Source organism: Rattus norvegicus, chromosome 9 (genome assembly GCF_021556685.1).
Source record: "Rattus norvegicus strain SHRSP/BbbUtx chromosome 9, alternate assembly SHRSP_T2T, whole genome shotgun sequence".
Classification (NCBI taxonomy): Eukaryota; Metazoa; Chordata; class Mammalia; order Rodentia; family Muridae; genus Rattus; species Rattus norvegicus.
Genome location: NC_141542.1, coordinates 11,679,029 through 11,700,675, shown reverse-complemented (window position 1 = coordinate 11,700,675; position 21,647 = coordinate 11,679,029). Strand labels below are relative to the sequence as shown.

Sequence of the window (21,647 nt, the reverse complement as noted above, 5' to 3'; positions counted from 1 at the left end):
TTCCTCTGTTGAAGGACATCTGGGCTCTTTCCAGCTTCTGACTATTCTAAATAAGGCTGCTATGAACCCAGTGAAGCATGTGTCTTTGTTGTATGTTGGAGCAACTTTTGGGTATATGTCCAGCAGAGGTATAGCTGGGTCCTCAGGTAGTGTGATGTCCAATTTTCTGAGGAACCTCCAGGCTGATTTCCAGAGAGGTTGTACCAGTCTGCAATCCCACCAACAATGGAGGAATGTTCCTCTTTCTCCACATCCTCGCCAGCATCTGTTTTCGCCCGAGTTTTTGATCTTAGCCATTCTCACTGGTGTGAGGTGAAATCTCAGGGTTGTTTTGATTTGCATTTCCCTTATGACTAAAGATGTTGAACATTTCTTTAGGTGTTTCTCAGCCTTTCAGCAGTCCTCAGCTGTGAATTCTTTGTTTAGCTCTGAACCCCATTTTTTAATAGAGTTATTTGGCTCTCTGGAGTCTAACTTCTTGAGTTCTTTGTATATTTTGGATATAAGCCCTCTATCAGGTGTAGGATTGGTAAAGATCTTGGTTGTCATTTTGTCCTAATGACAGTGTCTTTTGCCTTACAGAAGCCTTGCAATTTTATGAGGTCCCATTTGTCGATTTTTGATCTTATAGCATAAACCATTGGTGAAATTGCTTAGTAACGGATGTCTTTGTCTAAAAGTCAGATACTCAGATATTTTCTTCAAGGTTGAAAGGTTTGTTGTAATAATACTAAGACTTACTTGTAGGTCAAGGGTGGAGATTTCTTGTGGGAAAACTGATTTGTTAGAATGTGGCAGAAAACAAAATTCTTCACAGGAATTTGTTGAGTTTGTCAGGACAGGTTGCTTCTATATATCAACTTTGTGATAATTAACTCACTGTTATTTGAAGTAATCCAGCTCTTTAAAGGATCTAATTTTTCTTGTAATCAAGAAATTCTCAAGAGACCTAGTTTGCAGAAGTAACACTATACCTATGAATTATCTCGGGTTTCTGAGAAACTATCAACACTCAAAAATAGGAATGGAGCTTTAGTGAGATCTTCTGATGTTCTGCTAATTATTGGCTGAGTGGAAACATATACACTTTCTCCTTTGTATTTTGGAAATATTGTCGAAGTGCTTTTATATATAAGGTGGTACTCCACATACTCCAAGTATGATTATTGTCGATAAAGAATTAGTATGAGTGCAGATAGTGCTCAGTATGAGACACAATCTAGTCCAATTCCATGAAAACAAATGACTTTGTTAGAGATCAGGATTCCATGCTCTACAGCACAGTTAAAATTTAATTGGGAAAGCGACTACTGAGTGAGGCTGAGGTGGCCAGCCAGTGCTAGAGCACCTGGGTTGTGAAAATGAAAAAGGATGGTGGGGAACAGTTTGAAGTTAAATTGGCTTCTTCACAGCTAGACCCATGCTGTGTGTCCTTGTGGAACATTCTTCTGCTTGTTACTATACGTGCATTTCACTCTTTGGCTGACTCTTCTTTATTCTAAAGTCCATATCTGGTATCTTCTAACATCTTATTTCTTTGTAGTCTGCTGGTTGCTTTAATGGTACTTAGGTATTCCCTAAGGACTAATGGTAATCCAGTTAAATTCTAATTAACCACCAGAGTATGTGTTTACTCATTCAGAGAGCTAATGCTAAGAACTATGCATTATGCAGGGAGTCACTCATTGGACATCAAGATGAAACATGACTTCATCTTGTATGTGAATTGAACAACGACAACAGCAGCAACAGCACAGTCCTTGCTAGCAATGCTAGGTTGTTGCTAGGTGGTTCAAACCCTGGGTTTGAATCCCAGAATCTAATCACCCTAATCTAATCACCCCTCCTTAAAACATCAACGATGGCAGACACATCCCAGTCTTGTTAGAAAGATCCATACACAAAACAATAAAAGCTAATTGCAAAATTTGTTAAAATGTGAAAATGTAGGAGATGCAATTATTGAATAAGGAGCAAATGTTTGAGTCAACTGTGCAGATATATGTAATGAAACTTGACTGTAAGCAATATTGCACTGTAAGGGTGAGCATGAGAAAAGAAGGGTAGTCTGGAATGCTTAGCTGCAGGCCTCTGTCTTGCTGCACTTTTCTCTATTTGCAAATAGCATTCAGCATGCCACATTGTTTATTAATTTATTTGATCATTGCTTTTTCTCAGTAGGATATAAACAACATGGAGACAAATTTTCTTTTACCAGTGTCTGTAATGTTTACTGCATCTAAGTGGTCCTGATTTCCGAATTGGTCTTGAATGAGTCAAAGTACTGTCCTGTAGAAGAGAGTTCGGTTTGGCAGCGCTCGCCTACACGCCCAGCACTCAGAATACTGAGGAAGGGGAGATGGAATTTGAAGACAAACCTCACATAGTAAGTTCAAGGCTAAACCAAGTTACATAGTAAAATCTGCTTTCAGACAACAGCAACAGTGAGACTACCACTCAGAAAACAAAAGAGATTAATGAAATATTAGCAATATTTATACAATGGTTGTAGCTCACATGTAAAATTTGAAGGCTTGAGAGGCTGAACAAGACTCCAATTTGAGGCCATCCTGAGCTACAAAAATTGTCCTATTTACAAAATCAAAATAAGATAAAATACTAAGCAAAACAAAAAAAAGGCAAAAATAATTGTTCCTTTAAAAAATTGAACTATTTGCCTGTGCAAATGTTGGGCAACAAAAATGGCTACAGGAACCAGCAATTAGTGGGAAGATCTTAGGAAGCAAGCTTGAGAGCTGGAAAATGAACTTGACTTTAAACTAGTTCCCTTCAGTAAACTATGTATAAGCTACAGTCACAGCAGTGCCACGATGGAGGCCACAATAGGTATAGTTCTGACACCACCTCCCCCCATTAAATGGATTAAGTCAAGACAGAAAGAATGCTTGAGACAACGGCAGTTGAAATTGAACAGCTTTTGACAAGGCTTACGGGAGTAAATGATAAAATGGCAGAGTATACCCACAGTGAGTGCAGGGGTGCCCTTACTGAACGCAGCCCTGATACACACGCTGCAGTGACACAGAGACCTTCTGCAGGATTATACGCATGAATTCCATAAAACCAAAGCAAACTTTATGGCAATACAGGAAAAGGAGAATCTCATGGGATCAGTATGAAAAGATACTGAGTCATATAAACGTGGGTCTGGAGTAAACAACACGAGAAACGAACTGTTTCTGAAAGAACATGACCACCTTTGAAAGCAGGTGAATTCTAAACTACACATGGCTCTGACCTCTTCGGACTGAGATGAAGCCACAGGTTTTTTTTTTTTTTTTTTTTTTTTTAACTTGAGTATTTCTTATTTACATTTCGAATGTTGTTCCCTTTCCCGGTTTCCAGGCAAACATCCCCCTAATCCCTCCCCCTCCCCTTCTTTATGGGTGTTCCCCTCCCCACCCTCCCCCCATTGCCGCCCTCCCCCCAACAATCACGTTCACTGGGGGTTCAGTCTTAGCAGGACCAAGGGCTTTCACTTACACTGGTGATCTTACTAGGATATTCATTGCTACCTATGAGGTCAGAGTCCAGGGTCAGTCCATGTATAGTCTTTAGTTTTTTTTGTGCTATATTTTCTTATTTATTTATTTATTTATTTATTTATTTATTTATTTATTTATTTATTTATTTATATATTGGATTTTTAAAAATTTACATTTCAAATGTTATCCCCTTTCCCAGTTTCCCATCCATAAAACCCTATCTCATCTCACCTCCCACTTCTATGAGGGTTTTCCCCTACCCATCCACCCACCCCTTCCCATATCCCCACCCTGACACTCCCCTATAATGGGGGCTCCAGCCTTGGCAGGACCAAGGGCTTCTCTTTCCATTGGTGCCCCCAACAAGGCCATCCTCTGCTACATATACAATTGAAGCCATGGGTCTGTCCATGTATACCCTTTGGATGGTGGTTTAGTCCCTGGGAGCTCTGGTTGACTGTTGTTGTTCCTGTGGGGTTGCAAACCTCTTCAGCTCCTCCAATGGGGACCCTGTTCTTAGTTCAATGGTTTGCTGCTAGCATTTGCCTCTGTATTTGTCATGCTCAGGCAGAGCCTCTCAGGAGACAGCTATATCAGGCTCCTGTCAGCATGCACTTCTTGGCATCAGCAATATTGTCTGGGTTTTGTGACTGTGTGTACATTGGCTGGATCCCCAGGTGGGGCAGTCTCTGGATGGCCTTTCCTTCAGTCTCTGCTGCAACATTTGTCTCCATATCCCCCCTATGAATATTTTTGTTCCCTCTTCTAAGAAAAACTGAAACATCTGCACTTTGGCCGTCCTTTTTCTTGAGCTTCATGTAGATTGTATCTTGGGTAATTCAAGCTTTTGGGCTAATATTCACTTATCAGTGAGTGCATACCATGAGTGTTCTTTTGTGATTGGGTTACCTCACTCAGAATGATATTTTCTAGTTCTGTCCATTTGACTATGAATTTTATGAAGTTGTTGTTTTTGATAGTACGCCATTGTGTAAATGTACCACATTTTCTGTATCTATTCCTCTGTTGAAGGGCATCTGGGTTCTTTCTAGCTTCTGGCCATTATAAATAAGGCTGCCATGAACATAGCAGAACATGTGTCCTTGTTATATGTTGGAGCATCATTTGGGTATATGCCCAGGAGAGGTATATCTGGGTCCTCAGGTAGTACTATGTCCAATTTTGTGAGGAACCTCCAGACTGATTTCCAGTGTGGTTGTACCAGTTTGCAATCCCACCAACAGTGGAGGAGTGTTCTTCTTTCTCCACATCCTCACCAGCATCTGTTGTCACCTGAGTTTTAGACCTTAGCCATTCTGACTGGTGTGAGGTGGAATCTCAGTTTGTTTTGATTTGCATTTCCCTGATGACTGAGGATGTTGAACATTTCTTTAGGTGCATCATGGATATTAGATACTCCTCAGTTGAGAATTCTTTGTTTAGCTCTGTACCCCATTTTTTGAAAGGGTTGTTTGATTCTCTGGAGTCTAACTTCTTGAATTCGTTGTATATGTTAGATATTAGCCCTCTAGGACTGGTAAAGATCTTTTCCAATCTGTTGGTTGCCGTTTTGTCCTAATGGCAGTATTCTTTACCTTTTCTAGTACTCATTACTCTGTTTTTAATTTTAAAAACAACAAAAGATTTCAGCTGCTTGTGCTTCCCTAGGAAGTAAGGAAGGAGAAGGTGAGAACCTGGGCTTTAGTGACTGCTAAAGCCAGATGACCAGCTGGACTCATAGCTGGACTCCTCACAGCACCAGGCTCTGTACATTCAAAGATGGCTTCACTTTCAGCCTTGAGATTGGATGTGAATAAAAATAATTCTTGTCCTTTTATTTAACACCTCTGATGAGAAATCAACTGTTTTTTGCTGATACTCTGTGATCTATATTTTATTCTGCGTCCTTAACTCCTGGCAGTCAAGAAAAATTCCATTTCCCACAGATTCTGTAAGATATTGGTAGGCCAGTCTCATGTTTGAGGTGGTCTGAAATGAAGAATGCTGTAGCAAGGGTATCTCTTTTCTGTTTCAGTTGTGAGCCCTGGGTCAGCTGTAGCACCACCAGCATGTCAGAATTGCAGACCTTGCGAAGGAACTGGTCATTGCTTCATTATTTCTTCCATTGGGCTAATATTTGCTTGTACATGATAAAATTGCATTTCCACACAGCCCCTGTCATTGCCCCTAGTGGTCTCATATCATGTGAAGTTTAATACTAGGAGCTGAGGGAGGAACTTGATTCTCAGTGAGGTCTGCTTATGAGCCAATGTAAGATGACAGTGAGGGTGGCTCTCCAGGTCTTTCCATCTGTCAGTGTCATGCAGTCTAGAGCAAGGGTTAGCACTGCAGCCTGATGCTACAGTACCCTTGGCCTGTGCAGATCTATCCCTTCCTCCTCTGTTAGGCTTCTTCCTACTTCCAGGCCACAGGATGACTACTGAAGGGGCTGGTAACTCCTATCTGCACATATCTATTACTTTGGACAGTGACAGAATTGTGAATGCTTTTCAGGGTTAGCCATTTCTCAGCATCTATAAATTGATAACTTGTCTTACTCAACTCGCAGATATTTTAAAGACTCCGACATCTTTGCTCACCAAGAAAGCAACTGTGTTCCCTGGGAATGTCCTCTAGCACACTGTCCCTGGGCAGTGAGAGTATATTACAGGGTAGCTCTTCACCTTTCTGTGGTGTGGGGTGGTGCCTCTGGGCCATTTTGGTTCACTTACTGCTCATGGATAGACTGACACCCAGTCTGGGACTGACTGACAGGTTTGACATTCTGCTGTTGAAGTGTTAGTACATTTAGGGTACGATAGGCATTTGATATACTTTTCTTAATTATAGGGTTTATTTTTCTAAATATGCGTTAATCAGTTTGATGACTGGGCATGCCCTTAAAAGGAAATTAAATTTCCCTCTATAGACCTTAAAGAGTCAGGGAAGTTCATTTGTTAAATTATCTTTTAGAGAGAACAGAATTTCTCTTCCTGACACTTCATTATCTTTGATCTTTTTTTTCCAAAGGGCCTTGATTAGCAGTTGTGCCTCAGCAAGATATTATGGGACTTTGGTTGTTGTATAGTGGGCATATATAAAATCTGAAGTATCATAAATGAAGTTATTTATTTAAATATACAAGCAGTCTTTTCTCTTGGTTTGATTGCGTTTTCGTTCACTAAAGTTGACGAGTGAGCACAAGCTAAGACCTGGCCCTGCTCCACTGCCAGCACAGGACAGCAGCTGGCAGCAGATGGGCCGCCCAGGAGGCTATCCTCAGATGAATGAGTATGCTGCTTGTTTTCTTTTTGAGAGTAAATCAGTTCTTTCAAGGAATGCTAGCTGAAGATGCTGGAGTCAGGAGTCTGACCTCCCACTGTGATGCCCTAGAGGAAAGGCTGCTCCTCCCCTTCCGGTTCTGCCCTTTCCGGTTCCGCCCTCTACAGGACCCTGTGATTGCCAGTTGGAACTTCAGTTTTATGACAGTCAATATCTTTTCTAGTTTGTTTCTCCTATTTTGGGCTTACCCAGTTATCAGGCTTAGGCGTTGGCAGTGAAGAATTTCTTATCAGAGCCTGAGGTAAGAGGATTGTTTTATCTATGATCCCAGTGAACTGTTGCTCCTGTAGCCATAGTTTTTACAGTTTTTATAAAAATATATTTTTAGTAACTGTTCAAAACTCCCCACTTCACTAAAAGATATGAAAAATAGAAAGAAACAGCAGAAAAATCCAAATGTGTTTGTCTGCCCTAGCTTGAGAGCATCTCACTGTTTAGACCTGGCTGGCCTTGAACTCCTGCCTTAGATTCCTGAGACCTTTGGACTGCTATCTGATGTATATATACCACCAACCCTGGCTTTAAACAGTAAATTTCTACATTTTCTGTATGTGTCCTAGTGACTTAGTGAAAATGTGGAGTACTTTGTTACTGAGAGCCACAAGCCAATGCAGAAGGATCCTCTGCCTCCTACCCTGGTCATTTTTTATTTTTCCCTTCTCCTTGATATCAACATTTACTTTTATTGAGAATGTCTTCTTGCTTCTTCCTGGTACTCAGATCAGACAAGGTGTGGGGACAAGGTGAGGAAGAGATGCTCGTGAGGACACTTTTGTACCTGGAACCAGATAGCTGAGTGCTATTTGCTGGGGTGTGGATATATGAGTAGAAAGCATGCTCGCTGCTCTGAAGCACTGTGGGCCCTGTGGAGTTGAGGCACCTTGGCCTTCACCACATTACTGTCCTGTCTTCTTGCTGATGATCTCAGCCCGAGGGGGTGGCTTTTAAGAATGGGTCTAGCCTTCCCAACTTCTAATACATATCTGTCATTAACTAGATAAGAGTTTTGGAACTTCATTGAGCTTTTGAACTTGTAATATTCAGTGGTTGGGATACATGGCTATGGCCAACTCATTTGTGGCAAACAAAACTACTCAAATGACAGATTGTGTGCTGTTCTCATTTCACAGTAAAGGGCATTATTTGGCCTGATCTTCAAAAAGATGTAACATTTCCCACTGTGGTCCCAAATTCCCTCATTCCCTTGTGTGCCCACATGCCCCTTTCTCAGAGGGAATCGGGGAAAAGAAACAAGGACTAAGCATGATAATTTGGTAAGAAGCTGGGAAAGTTGAGCCATGTTTAAAGAATTTTTTTCAATCTGATTTAAAATCAAACTACCAAAATATCTGTACCACACCCTAGTAGCTCTTAGTGATGAGGTTCAGGGTGGGTGGGTGGGATCAGTTCTGATCATACTTTATTCCAATGGAAAACGGTTCCTCATGAAAAATGCCAATACAGATTTTTAAAAATCTATTATTTTCCAAATGCACTTTCTAAATTTTGCTTTTAAAATAGCATCTTAGAACCAATATTATTGTATTTTTACTTAATTTTTGTTTTCATCTAAATGTGCATTTTCTGACTGTATAGAGAAAATTTGTTATATAATTTAATAAATTAAACATCTAAATAAAAAATGAACTATTTGACAATTTCATACATTTATAAAGTACATTCTGATTATTCTAACCTCACCCTCTCTAGTGTCCCTCCCACTCTTATTTGCAAACCAACCTCCCTATAATTCCCTTTCAAACTTTATATCATTTATCATTTTTTTAAAGATTTGCTGAGTTTAACCAGGATCATCTGTGTGATCATGGCTTTGGAACTCCATTACTACTTGGTGGCTACCTTCGTGGGTGTACAACTAAAGATAATGACTGCCCTTCCTCAGACTCTGTCAATATCTAGCCTAATACCTGATTGTTGATGGACCCAGGTTTGTGTAGACTCACTGAGGTAGCCATAACTGCCATGAGGTCATAACCATATTGTAATGTATCCTTTTTTCCTTTCTCTTTAATATCTAGGTCTATTAATTCCTGTCAATTTCCTTTTCCTTTTTTTATTGGCTTTATATTTTCCCTTTAAAATTTTTTAATTTTATATCTCGTTAACTAAAATTTGTGCTCTCCATGTACTGGAGCATGGTTGAGTTACCAGGATCCAGACCCTTAAGGAAAACTGACATTCTTTCCCCAGATACAATCAACTTTCCGGAGATCTTCTGTTAGGGGTGGGAGCTTGTGAATCCCTTCCCATTCCATGTTTGAATATTGACTGGCTTGATTTTGTGCAAGTCTTGTGTAGCAACTACAGTCACTGTGACTTCGTGTTTTGTCTGGAGTTGTTTGTTTGCTTTTTGTCTCTTACCGTCTTTTTGGCCTCTGTATCATAATGGTTGCTGGGTTTTGAACGGATGTTTACCTTATATAGCTGCTCCATTTGTGGCTGAGCCATCCACAGTCACTTTTCCTCTGCTCTTTAACCAGTTGTAAATGTCTGTGTTACCTACTGTCCACTGTACAAAGACATTTTTCTGATGAAGTCTGAGAATTGCACTAAAGTACCAGGGAAGAATATTCTTGGTTAGTACCAGCTTGATTTCTCCATGTCCTGTGAATGATGTACATGGTGTTTTCAGCAATGGGGTCTTATCATCAGTTATAGTGGGAACCAAGAGTAATGGCAGTAACTTGTCTTATTTTAGGAATTTCTAGAACACCTGTGACCTACAACACAAGAAAAAGAAGATATATCTCAAATTAGAATAATCCCTTATGGTGTAGGTTTTGTTTATATATGTATATATGTATATATATACACCCACACATATATTCCTTTATACATATATTCATGTCTGTGTCCACATACCAAGGAATTGTCAGATGAGTTATAGGGGAGATCTATTTTTCTTTTTATTTCATTAATTTCTTCTCTGATTTTGATTATTTTTTCCCCTCTACTCTTTTAGGCATTGTTTATTTCTGTTATTCCCAAGGCATTGAGGTAAATAATTATGTTTTTTATTTTAATTCTCTGTTTTTTAATTTTTCATTATTGTGATGCTATTTCATTCTTGCAATTCATTGTGCCTATATGAAAAGAAGGATCCATAAAAATGATGAAGACAAAAAGATTACAGGTTGTTGACATTATGAGACAAGGATTGAGCAAAATCAAACTTTGTAAAATATTAAAGTTATTGGCAGGCATGAAGAACATGTAACAACAATGGCTTTGTATGTCATTTCACAACTCCCATTCTAATGTGGGAAAGTGATCTCCTCCAGAGCATATGACTGACAGACTGTACACCTGTTAAAGGTAGTTGCCAACTTTTCTAGTGTAGTCTATAGTCAGAACTATATTTCAGACTTTCATAACATGTAGAAAATAGGGGGACCAAATGTGAATGGCAACAGTGACTTTGAATATACAGTACATCTGGTGTGGTTCAGGGAGCTCTTTTTTTTTTTTTTTTATTATTATTAACTTGAGTATTTCTTATATACATTTCGAGTGTTATTCCATTTCCCGGTTTCTGGGCAAACATCCCCCTAATCCCTTCCCCTCCCCTTCTTTATGGGTGTTCCCCTCCCCATCCTCCCCCAATTGCCGCCCTCCCCCCAACAATCTAGTTCACTGGGGGTTCAGTCTTAGCAGGACCCAGGGCTTCCCTTTCCACTGGTGCTCTTACTAGGATATCCATTGCTACCTATGAGGTCAGAGTCCAGGGTCGGTCCATGTATAGTCTTTAGGTAGTGGCTTAGTCCCTGGAAGCTCTGGTTGCTTGGCATTGTTGTACATATGGGGTCTCGAGCCCCTTCAAGCTCTTCCAGTTCTTTCTCTGATTCCTTCAACGGGGGTCCTATTCTCAATTCAGTGGTTTGCTGCTGGCATTCGCCTCTGTATTTGCTGTATTCTGGCTGTGTCTCTAAGGAGCGATCTACATCCGGCTCCTGTCGGCCTGCACTTTTTTGCTTCATCCATCTTGTCTAATTGGGTGGCTGTATATGTATGGGCCACATGTGGGGCAGGCTCTGAATGGGTGTTCCTTCTGTGTCTGTTTTAATCTTTGCCTCTCTATTCCCTGCCAAGGGTATTCTTGTTCCCCTTTTAAAGAAGGAGCGAAGCATTCACATTTTGATCAACCTTCTTGAGTTTCATTTGTTCTAGGCATCTAGCGTAATTCATGCATTTGGGCTAATAACCACTTATCAATGAGTGCATACCATGTGTGTTTAGCTGTGATTGGATTACCTCACTCAGGATGATATTTTCCAGTTCCAACCATTTGCCTACGAATTTCATAAAGTCATTGTTTTTGATAGCTGAGTAATATTCCATTGTGTAGATGTACCACATTTTCTGTATCCATTCCTCTGTTGAAGGGCATCTGGGTTCTTTCCAGCTTCTGGCTATTATAAATAAGGCTGCAATGACCATAGTGGAGCATGTGTCTTTTTTATATGTTGGGGCATCTTGTGGGTATATGCCCAAGTGAGGTATAGCTGGATCCTCAGGCAGTTCAATGTCCAATTTTCTGAGGAACCTCCAGACTGATTTCCAGAATGGTTGTACCAGTCTGCAATCCCACCAACAATGGAGGAGTGTTCCTCTTTCTCCGCATCCTCACCAGCATCTGCTGTCACCTGAGTTTTTGATCTTAGCCATTCTCACTGGTGTGAGGTGAAATCTCAGGGTTGTTTTGATTTGCATTTCCCTTATGACTAAAGATGTTGAACATTTCTTTAGGTGTTTCTCAGCCATTTGGCATTCCTCAGCTGTGAATTCTTTGTTTAGCTCTGAACCCCATTTTTTAATAGGGTTATTTGTCTCCCTGCGGTCTAACTTCTTGAGTTCTTTGTATATTTTGGATATAAGTCCTCTATCTGTTGTAGGATTGGTAAAGATCTTTTCCCAATCTGTTGGTTGCTGTTTTGTCCTAACCACAGTGTCCTTTGACTCACAGAAGCTGTGCAGTTTTATGAGATCCCATTTGTCGATTGTTGATCTTAGAGCATAAGCCATTGGTGTTTTGTTCAGGAAATTTTTTCCAGTGCCCATGTGTTCCAGATGCTTCCCTAGTTTTTCTTCCATTAGTTTGAGTGTATCTGGTTTGATGTGGAGGTCCTTGATCCACTTGGACTTAAGCTTTGTACAGGGTGATAAGCATGGATCGATCTGCATCCTTCTACATGTTGACCTCCAGTTGAACCAGCACCATTTGCTGAAAATGCTATCTTTTTTCCATTGGATGGTTTTGGCTCCTTTGTCAAAAATCAAGTGCCCATAGGTGTGTGGGTTCATTTCTGGGTCTTCAATTCTGTTCCATTGGTCTATCTGTCTGTCTCTGTACCAATGCCATGCAGTTTTTATCACTATTGCTCTGTAATACTGCTTGAGTTCAGGGATAGTGATTCCCCCTGAAGTCCTTGTATTGTTGAGGATAGTTTTAGCTATCCTGGGTTTTTTGTTATTCCAGATGAATTTGCAAATTGTTCTGTCTAACTCTTTGAAGAATTGGATTGGTATTTTGATGGGGATTGCATTGAATCTGTAGATCTCTTTTGGTAAAATGGTCATTTTTACTATATTAATCCTGCCAACCCATGAGCATGGGAGATCTTTCTATCTCCTGAGGACTTCTTCAATTTCTTTCTTCAGAGTCTTGAAGTTCTTATTGTACAGATCTTTTACTTGCTTGGTTACAGTCACACCGTGGTACTTCATATTATTTGGGTCTATTATGAAGGGTGTCATTTCCCTAATTTCTTTCTCGGCTTGCTTCTCTTTTGTGTAGAGGAAGGCTACTGATTTATTTGAGTTAATTTTATACCCAGCCACTTCGCTGAAGATGTTTATCAGCTTTAGTAGTTCTCTGGTGGAACTTTTGGGATCACTTAAATATACTCTCATATCATCTGCACATAGTGATATTTTGACTTCTTCTTTTCCAATCTGTATCCCCTTGAACTCCTTTTGTTGTCTGATTGCTCTGGCTAGAAGTTCAAGAACTATATTGAATAAGTAGGGAGAGAGTGGGCAGCCTTGTCTAGTCCCTGATTTTAGTGGGATTGCTTCAAGTTTCTCTCCATTTAGTTTAATGTTAGCAACTGGTTTGCTGTATATGGCTTTTACTATGTTTAGGTATGGGCCTTGAATTCCTATTCTTTCCAGGACTTTTATCATGAAGGGGTGTTGAATTTTGTCAAATGCTTTCTCAGCTTCTAATGAAATGATCATGTGGTTTTTATCTTTCAGTTTGTTTATGTAGTGGATTATGTTGATGATTTTCTGTATATTAAACCATCCCTGCATACCTGGGGTGAAGGCTACTTGATCATGATGGATGATTGTTTTGATGTGCTCTTGGATTCGGTTTGCCAGAATTTTATTGAGTATTTTTGCGCCGATATTCATAAGGGAAATTGGTCTGAAGTTCTCTTTCTTTGTTGGGTCTTTGTGTGGTTTAGGTATAAGAGTAATTGTGGCTTCGTAGAAGGAATTCGGTAGTGCTCCATCTGTTTCAATTTTGTGGAATGGTTGGGATAATATTGGTACGAGGTCTTCTATGAAGGTTTGATAGAATTCTGCACTAAACCCGTCTGGACCTGGGCTCTTTTTTGTTGGGAGACCTTTAATCACTGCTTCTATTTCCTTAGGAGTTATGGGGTTGTTTAACTAGTTTAACTGTTCCTGATTTAACTTCGGTATCTGGTATCTGTCTAGGAAATTGTCCATTTCCTGCAGATTTTCAAGTTTTGTTGAATATAGGCTTTTATAGTAAGATCTGATGATTTTTTGAATTTCCTCTGAATCTGTAGTTATGACTCCATTTTCATTTCTGATTTTGTTAATTTGGATACACTCTCTGTGTCCTCTCGTTAGTCTGGCTAAGGGTTTATCTATCTTGTTGATTTTCTCAAAGAACCAACTTTTGGTTCTGTTGATTCTTTCTATGGTCCTTTTTGTTTCTACTTGGTTGATTTCAGCTCTGAGTTTGATTATTTCCTGCCTTCTACTCCTCCTAGGTGCATTTGCTTCTTTTTGTTCTAGAGCTTTTAGGTGTGCTGTCAAGCTGCTGACATATGCTCTTTCCTGTTTCTTTCTGCAGGCACTCAGCGCTATGAGTTTTCCTTTTAGCACAGCTTTCATTGTGTCCCATAAGTTTGGGTACGTTGTACCTTCATTTTCATTAAATTCTAAAAAGTCTTTAATTTCTTTCTTTATTTCTTCCTTGACCAGGTTATCATTGAGTAGATCATTGTTCAATTTCCACATATATGTGGGCATTCTTCCCTTATTGTTGTTGAAGACCAGTTTTAGGCCGTGGTGGTCTGATAGCACGCATGGGATTATTTCTATCTTTCTGTACCTGTTGAGGCCCGTTTTTTGACCAATTATATGGTCAATTTTGGAGAAAGTACCATGAGGAGCTGAGAAGAAGGTATATCCTTTTGCTTTAGGGTAGAATGTTCTATAAATATCTGTTAAGTCCATTTGGCTCATGACTTCTCTCAGTCTGTCTATGTCTCTGTTTAATTTCTGTTTCCATGATCTGTTCATTGATGAGAGTGGGGTGTTGAAGTCTCCTACTATTATTGTGTGAGGTGCAATGAGTGTTTTGAGCTTTAGTAAGGTTTCTTTTACGTATGTAGGTGTCCTTGTATTTGGGGCATAGATATTTAGGATTGAGAGTTCATCTTGATGTATTTTTCCTTTGATGAATATGAAGTGTCCTTCCTCATCTTTTTTGATGAATTTTAGTTGAAAATTGATTTTATTTGATATTAGAATGGCTACTCCAGCTTGCTTCTTCTGACTGTTTGCTTGGAAAGTTGTATTCCAGCCTTTCACTCTGAGGTAGTGTCTGTCTTTGTCTCTGAGGTGTGTTTCCTGTAGGCAGCAGAATGCATGGTCCTCGTTGCGTATCCAGTTTGTTAATCCATGTCTTTTTATTGGGGAGTTGAGGCCATTGATATTGAGAGATATTAAGGAATCATGATTATTGCTTCCTGTTATATTCATATTTGGATGTGAGGTTATGTTTGTGTATTTCTCTTCTCTTTGTTTTGTTGCCAAGACGATTAGTTTCTTGTTTCTTCTAGGGTATAGCTTGCCTCCTTCTGTTGGGCTTTACCATTTATTATCCTTTGTAGTGCTGGATTTGTAGAAAGATATTGTGTAAATTTGGTTTTGTCATGGAATATCGTGGTTCCTCCATCTATGTTAATTGAGAGTTTTGCAGGATACAGTAACCTGGGCTGGCATTTGTGTTCTCTTAGGGTCTGTATGACATCTGTCCAGGATCTTCTGGCTTTCATAGTTTCTGACGAAAAGTCTGGTGTAATTCTGATAGGTCTGCCTTTATATGTTACTTGACCTTTTTCCCTTATGCTTTTAATATTCTTTCTTTATTTTGTGCGTTTGGTGTTTTGACTATTATGTGACGGGAGGTGTTTCTTTTCTGGTCCAATCTATTTGGAGTTCTGTAGGTTTCATGTATGCCTATGGGTATCTCTTTTTTTAGGTTAGGGAAGTTTTCTTCTATGATTTTGTTGAAGATATTTACTAGTCCTTTGAGCTGGGAGTCTTCACTCTCTTCTATACCTATTATCCTTAGGTTTGATCTTCTCATTGAGTCCTGGATTTCCTGTATGTTTTGGACCAGTAGCTTTTTCCGCTTTACATTATCTTTGACAGTTGAGTCAATGATTTCTCTGGAATCTTCTGCTCCTGAGATTCTCTCTTCCATCTCTTGTATTCTGTTGGTGAAGCTCATATCTACAGCTCCTTGTGTCTTCTTTTGGTTTTCTATAACCAGGGTTGTTTCCATGTGTTCTTTCTTGATTGCTTCTATTTCCATTTTCAATTCCTTCAACTGTTTGATTGTGTTTTCCTGGAATTCTTTCAGGGAGTTTTGTGACTCCTCTCTATGGGCCTCTACTTGTTTATTTATGATTTCCTGGAATTCTTTCAGGGAGTTTTGTGACTCCTCTCTATGGGCTTCTACATGTTTATTTATGATTTCCTGGAATTCTTTCAGGGACTTTTGCGATTCCTCTCTGTAGGCTTCTACTTGTTCTCTACGGGAGTTCTTCACGTCTTTCTTGAAGTCCTCCAGCATCATGATCAAATATGATTTTGAACTAGATCTTGCTTTTCTGGTATGTTTAGATATTCAGTGTTTGCTTTGGTGGGAGAATTGGGCTCCAATGATGCCATGTAGTCTTGGTTTCTGTTGCTTGGGTTCCTGTGCTTGCCTCTCGCCATCAGATTATCTCTAGTGTTACTTTGTTCTGCTATTTCTGACAGTGGTTAGACTGTCCTATAAGCCTGTGTGTCAGGAGTGCTTTAGACCTGTTTTCCTGTTTTCTTTCAGCCAGTTATGGGGACAGAGTGTTCTGCTTTTGGGCGTGTAGTTTTCCCTCTCTACAGATCTTCAGCTGTTCCTGTGGGCCTGTGTCTTGAGTTCACCAGGCAGGTCACTTGCAGCAGAAAAGTTGGTCTTACCTCTGGTTCAGAGGCTCAAGTTTGCTCGTGGGGTGTTGCTTACGAGCTCTCTGCGGCGGCAGCAACCAGGAAGATCTGCGCCGCCCATTCCGGGAGCTTCCGTGCACCAGGGTTCCAGATGGCGTTTGGTGTTTTCCTCTGGCGACCGAGATGTGTGCAGAGTGCAGTCTCTTCTGGTTTCCCAGGCGTGCCTGCCTCTCTGAAGGTTTAGCTCTCCCTCCCACGGGATTTAGGTGCAGAGAACTCTTTATCCAGTATGTCCCCTCAGATTCCAGCGGTGTCTCAGGCACAGGGGTCCTGCCACTCCTGGGCCCTCCCCCACGGGAACCCAGAGGCCGTATACAGTTTCCTCTTGGGCCGGGGATGTGGGCAGCGGCGGGCAGTGTTGGTGGTCTCTTCCGCTCTGCAGCCTCAGGAGTGCCCACCTGACCAGGCGGTGAGGTCTCTCTCCCACGGGGTTTGAGAGCAGAGAGCTGCTGCGGGCCGGGGTCCCCGGGTTTGGGACTCCCGGTAAACACAGGAAGTGCCCGGTCCTAGAGGAATTTTGCCTCTGTGTGTCCTGAGTCCACCAGGCAGGTCTCTTGCAGCAGAAAAGTTGGTCTTACCTGTGGTCCTGAGGCTCTAGTTTGCTCGTGGGGCGCTGCCTACGATCTCTCTGCGGCGGCAGCATCCAGGAAGATCTCCTGGGTTCTTTCCAGCTTCTGGCTATTATAAATAAGGCTGTGATGAACATAGTGGAGCACGTGTCTTTTTTATATGTTGGGGCATCTTGTGGGTATATGCCCAAGAGTGTTATAGCTGGATCCTCAGGCAGTTCAATGTCCAATTTTCTGAGGAACCTCCAGACTGATTTCCAGAATGGTTGTACCAGTCTGCAATCCCACCAACAATGGAGGAGTGTTCCTCTTTCTCCGCATCCTCGCCAGCATCTGCTGTCACCTGAGTTTTTGATCTTAGCCATTCTCACTGGTGTGAGGTGAAATCTCAGGGTTGTTTTGATTTGCATTTCCCTTATGACTAAAGATGTTGAACATTTCTTTAGGTGTTTCTCAGCCATTTGGCATTCCTCAGCTGTGAATTCTTTGTTTAGCTCTGAACCCCATTTTTTAATATGGTTATTTGTCTCCCTGCGGTCTAACTTCTTGAGTTCTTTGTATATTTTGGATATAAGTCCTCTATCTGTTGTAGGACTGGTAAAGATCTTTTCCCAATCTGATGGTTGCGGTTTTGTCCTAACCACAGTGTCCTTTGCCTTACAGAAGCTGTGCAGTTTTATGAGGTCCCATTTGTCGATTGTTGATCTTAGAGCATAAGCCATTGGTGTTTTGTTCAGGAAATTTTTTCCAGTGCCCATGTGTTCCAGATGCTTCCCTAGTTTTTCTTCTATTAGTTTGAGTGTATCTGGTTTGATGTGGAGGTCCTTGATCCACTTGGACTTAAGCTTTGTACAGGGTGATAAGCATGGATCGATCTGCATTCTTCTACATGTTGACCTCCAGTTGAACCAGCACCATTTGCTGAAAATGCTATCTTTTTTCCATTTGATGGTTTTGGCTCCTTTGTCAAAAATCAAGTGCCCATAGGTGTGTGGGTTCATTTCTGGGTCTTCAATTCTGTTCCATTGGTCTATCTGTCTGTCTCTGTACCAATGCCATGCAGTTTTTATCACTATTGCTCTGTAATACTGCTTGAGTTCAGGGATAGTGATTCCCCCTGAAGTCCTTGTATTGTTGAGGATAGTTTTAGCTATCCTGGGTTTTTTGTTATTCCAGATGAATTTGCAAATTGTTCTGTCTAACTCTTTGAAGAATTGGATTGGTATTTTGATGGGGATTGCATTGAATCTGTAGATCTCTTTTGGTAAAATGGTCATTTTTACTATATTAATCCTGCCAACCCATGAGCATGGGAGATCTTTCTATCTCCTGAGGACTTCTTCAATTTCTTTCTTCAGAGTCTTGAAGTTCTTATTGTACAGATCTTTTACTTGCTTGGTTACAGTCACACCGTGGCACTTCATATTATTTGGGTCTATTATGAAGGGTGTCATTTCCCTAATTTCTTTCTCGGCTTGCTTCTCTTTTGTTTTGAGGAAGGCTACTGATTTATTTGAGTTAATTTTATACCCAGCTTTACAGAGTCATTCTGATCAGATTTGATAGAAGCAGACCGCCTGAAAATTTATTCAGGAGAATCAAAGAAAATGACATCTTAGTGCCTGTGCACAGCCTGATGGAGTTAATGTAATTGGGTTGTGAGTAAAAATATTCAGGGCTGTTTCATTTCCATACCATTGGCGAATGTCAGTCGTTCTGCTCAGATAATATATCTAAGTATCTTACAGGAATTGGGTTTCAACACATTGGTGGACTAGTCCAGGAATTGAGACAATCCATCGCCCATATCGACTCCACTCGAGTAGATAGTCACCGTGAACACCATCTGGTTTTTTCCCTCTTTGTCTATTGTTTGTCTCTGGTGCACCAGGATGTCCCCATGTCTGTCAGTGTATGTCTGTGGTTTTTGTTTCTGGTTGTTTAAATGTTTTATGTTTCATGTTCAAAAGAAAAAATGGTAAAAACTTTATCTGCTGGTCGTGCACACCTTGACTTGGTTTTAACTCGTTTCAAAAGGGAACAAATGAATAAACAACAGTTTCAATCAGGTCTTTGGACCCCTGTGCCTGGAGCCAGGTGTCTAGATTAGCTGGAGAAGCTGCCCAGAGGCTAAGCGTCTACACTAGCCGATCCTAAGGCACCAGGAGCTTCACAGCTTCCATGGTACTGAAACTGATGGCTGTTTCTCTTAGAAAATCTTTGACTTAGTATTTGACTCAACAGGTGACAAGGTGCTTCTCTTAAAATCATAGCTAAAAAGGTAAAAATGGTGTTTGGTCTAAATATTAAAGACATGTGTAGCCACTTCAATTTTGTTTCTCATTGGTTTTAAATGTATAAATATGCTCTACTTGCCTTGGTTATGGACTATTGGCTTTCAAGTTATTTGGATATGGTTAAAATGGTATAATATTGGTAACAGAAAGTTGACATAAAGCTGGTAATCTGGATGGAGTCATTCTAGATAACATGTGACATGGGCCAACCTAGGGAAACAGGTCTAAATTGAGGTAATGTTTTTATGGAATTCTTATCCTAGAAACTAGGCTTCTAAAAGAATTTAGGATATTGTCTCTTTGTTGAGGTATTGGAGACCGCACCATCGTGCGTTCATATATAAGAATTGGCAGTCAAATTTTGTATCTGTATTTTAATGCTAATTCCGCTGCCCCAAGAACAGTTGCCTAGCGAGTTTTGCTTTCCAAAGTTGTGGTTTGCCCTAAAGCTATCTGTATTTTGATGCTAATTTCCACTGCCCTAAGGACAGCTGCCTAGTCAAGTACTCAGAACTCAGGTGACCTTGTGGTTGCACTCTGGTGTTACAAAGAGAACTTAAGGATTGTGATTTAGGATTGCCAATGTTACATTGACTAACTCAAACTTATTTTTAATTAAGGAAAAATCAAACAGGTAGAGATTGTTACAAGATTTACGAAGGATTGATGAGGTTTTGGAACTTGTGAGAACATTACAGCCAGTTTACTTACTCCAACTGCCATTTTAGGATAGATTTAGAGGATTGCTAACAGCCTTGTATTAGGTAATTTTGTTGCTTCTTCAGTGTAAGAAGTTAGAACTTAAATCTTTCAATGTATATAGAAATTTTTACTACAAACCTTTGCTCTCAAAATGAGCTTTGATATTTGGGGAGTAGCTGTTACACTACTCCAGATAAGAATATTTGAAGCTAATTTTAAGCTTCTAAGGATATGTTAATTGGCCAAGTACCTCACCCTACCAGAGGACTTAGGTCTTTGTTATGCACATTGGAGATAAAGCTTCAGCTGTGTTAATACAGAGTTGTGGACTAGAGTCATGGAAGTATTTTTAAAAGAAACCTGATAAAACATATCTTATTCCAAACAACAGTTAATTGGTTATTACAAAATACTGATATTTTACATATACAAATTTTTCAGACGAAATTGATAATTTTACTCTTTACATGCTTTTGTACTTCCTGTGTATTTGTGCATACAACCCATAGGAAATGCGCTTACTGTATTTATAGGTGGTTCATCTAATGAAAAGGCTACATGTATGATTGGATCACTTGTTTATTCTCTTGAGTTTCTATTGCTTCAACACAGATTATTAAATTCTGTAGTTTAGCCACTGTTTTTAAATCAAACTTTCATTTCACATACTGATAGCCAATGTGTGGCTTGTGGTTTACAATTGATTTCAATTACTTAATGCTTTATTAGAGACAGGTTTTCTACTTAAAATCAGTGAGTGATTTCAGTGTAAATTGTCTGACAACTCACTGTCCTTTCAGTGCTCTGGCTCAGACAACTAAACAAAACCATAGACCCAGCTCTTTGAAAATGGTAATGGAGTTGATGGCACACCCTCACAAAAAGAGGAAGACTCCATTGCTTACTTTCAACTCCCATCCTAACCTTGCCAGCTCAGGGATTGCTAGTAAGACTGAATCTAGACGATATTTACAAGATTCGACATTTCTAATTAATGCTTATGTTTAGGTAAATAAAGTTTGCGAGGTGCTAGAGAAATGGCTTAGTGGTTAAGAGCACTAAGTACTGTTCCTTTAAAGGACATTTAAGAACTCAAACTGGATTGCCTGGGCTCTTTAGCAAGGGAGGACAAGATACCAGACAGATTATAGGGCTTACATAGGAACAATTAGTCAAAAAATCTCATTCTTTATATATCCAAAACAATAATGCTGGAGACAATAATTTGATATACAAGTCAATTTATAAATACAAGTGCTTAGTGTCCTCAATTTAATCCTCGAGGACTTACCTTAATAAATAATATCTTTACTATATCTTAATAAATAAAAAGTGGGAGTTATCCCTGTATGCTAAATAATGCTCCTTTTATTTCAATTTTAAAATTTTGGATGCCAAAGTTTATGGCACCCTACAACTAGGCATACTTCTGCCTAGATGAAATAGAGAGATCCACTTATTGACATGATCCTGTCCAGATATTTTATATGGGGAAGAGGGAATGTTTGTGTTTTTTCTACAGGATGCTACAAGAGTGTGCCAGCTGCCTGAGTGGTTGCTGAGACTTGCTGATCCTGGTTGCATAAAGATTCAGCTCTCCTGGTTCGGGTCCCTGGAGTCATTCCTCTGCCCTGAGAGGAAGATAGAAGATTCCCCTTCATCCTTTGTCATCACAG

General features: G+C 40.0%; 1 long non-coding RNA gene and 1 pseudogene across 1 annotated transcript in view; both read left to right on the top strand.

The window, feature by feature from the left end:
• Nucleotides 1–2,702: 2,702 nt before the first annotated feature.
• Gosr1-ps1 (golgi SNAP receptor complex member 1, pseudogene 1) lies at nucleotides 2,703–3,224 on the top strand (annotated as a pseudogene).
• A 3,739-nt stretch (nucleotides 3,225–6,963) lies between these two features.
• Nucleotides 6,964–21,647, top strand: part of LOC120094624 (uncharacterized) — a 174,043-nt gene continuing 159,359 nt past the window's right edge. Inside the window, exon 1 of the long non-coding RNA XR_015629323.1 lies at nucleotides 6,964–7,089. This is a non-coding gene — a long non-coding RNA (uncharacterized LOC120094624). The remainder of the gene's footprint in view (nucleotides 7,090–21,647) is intronic.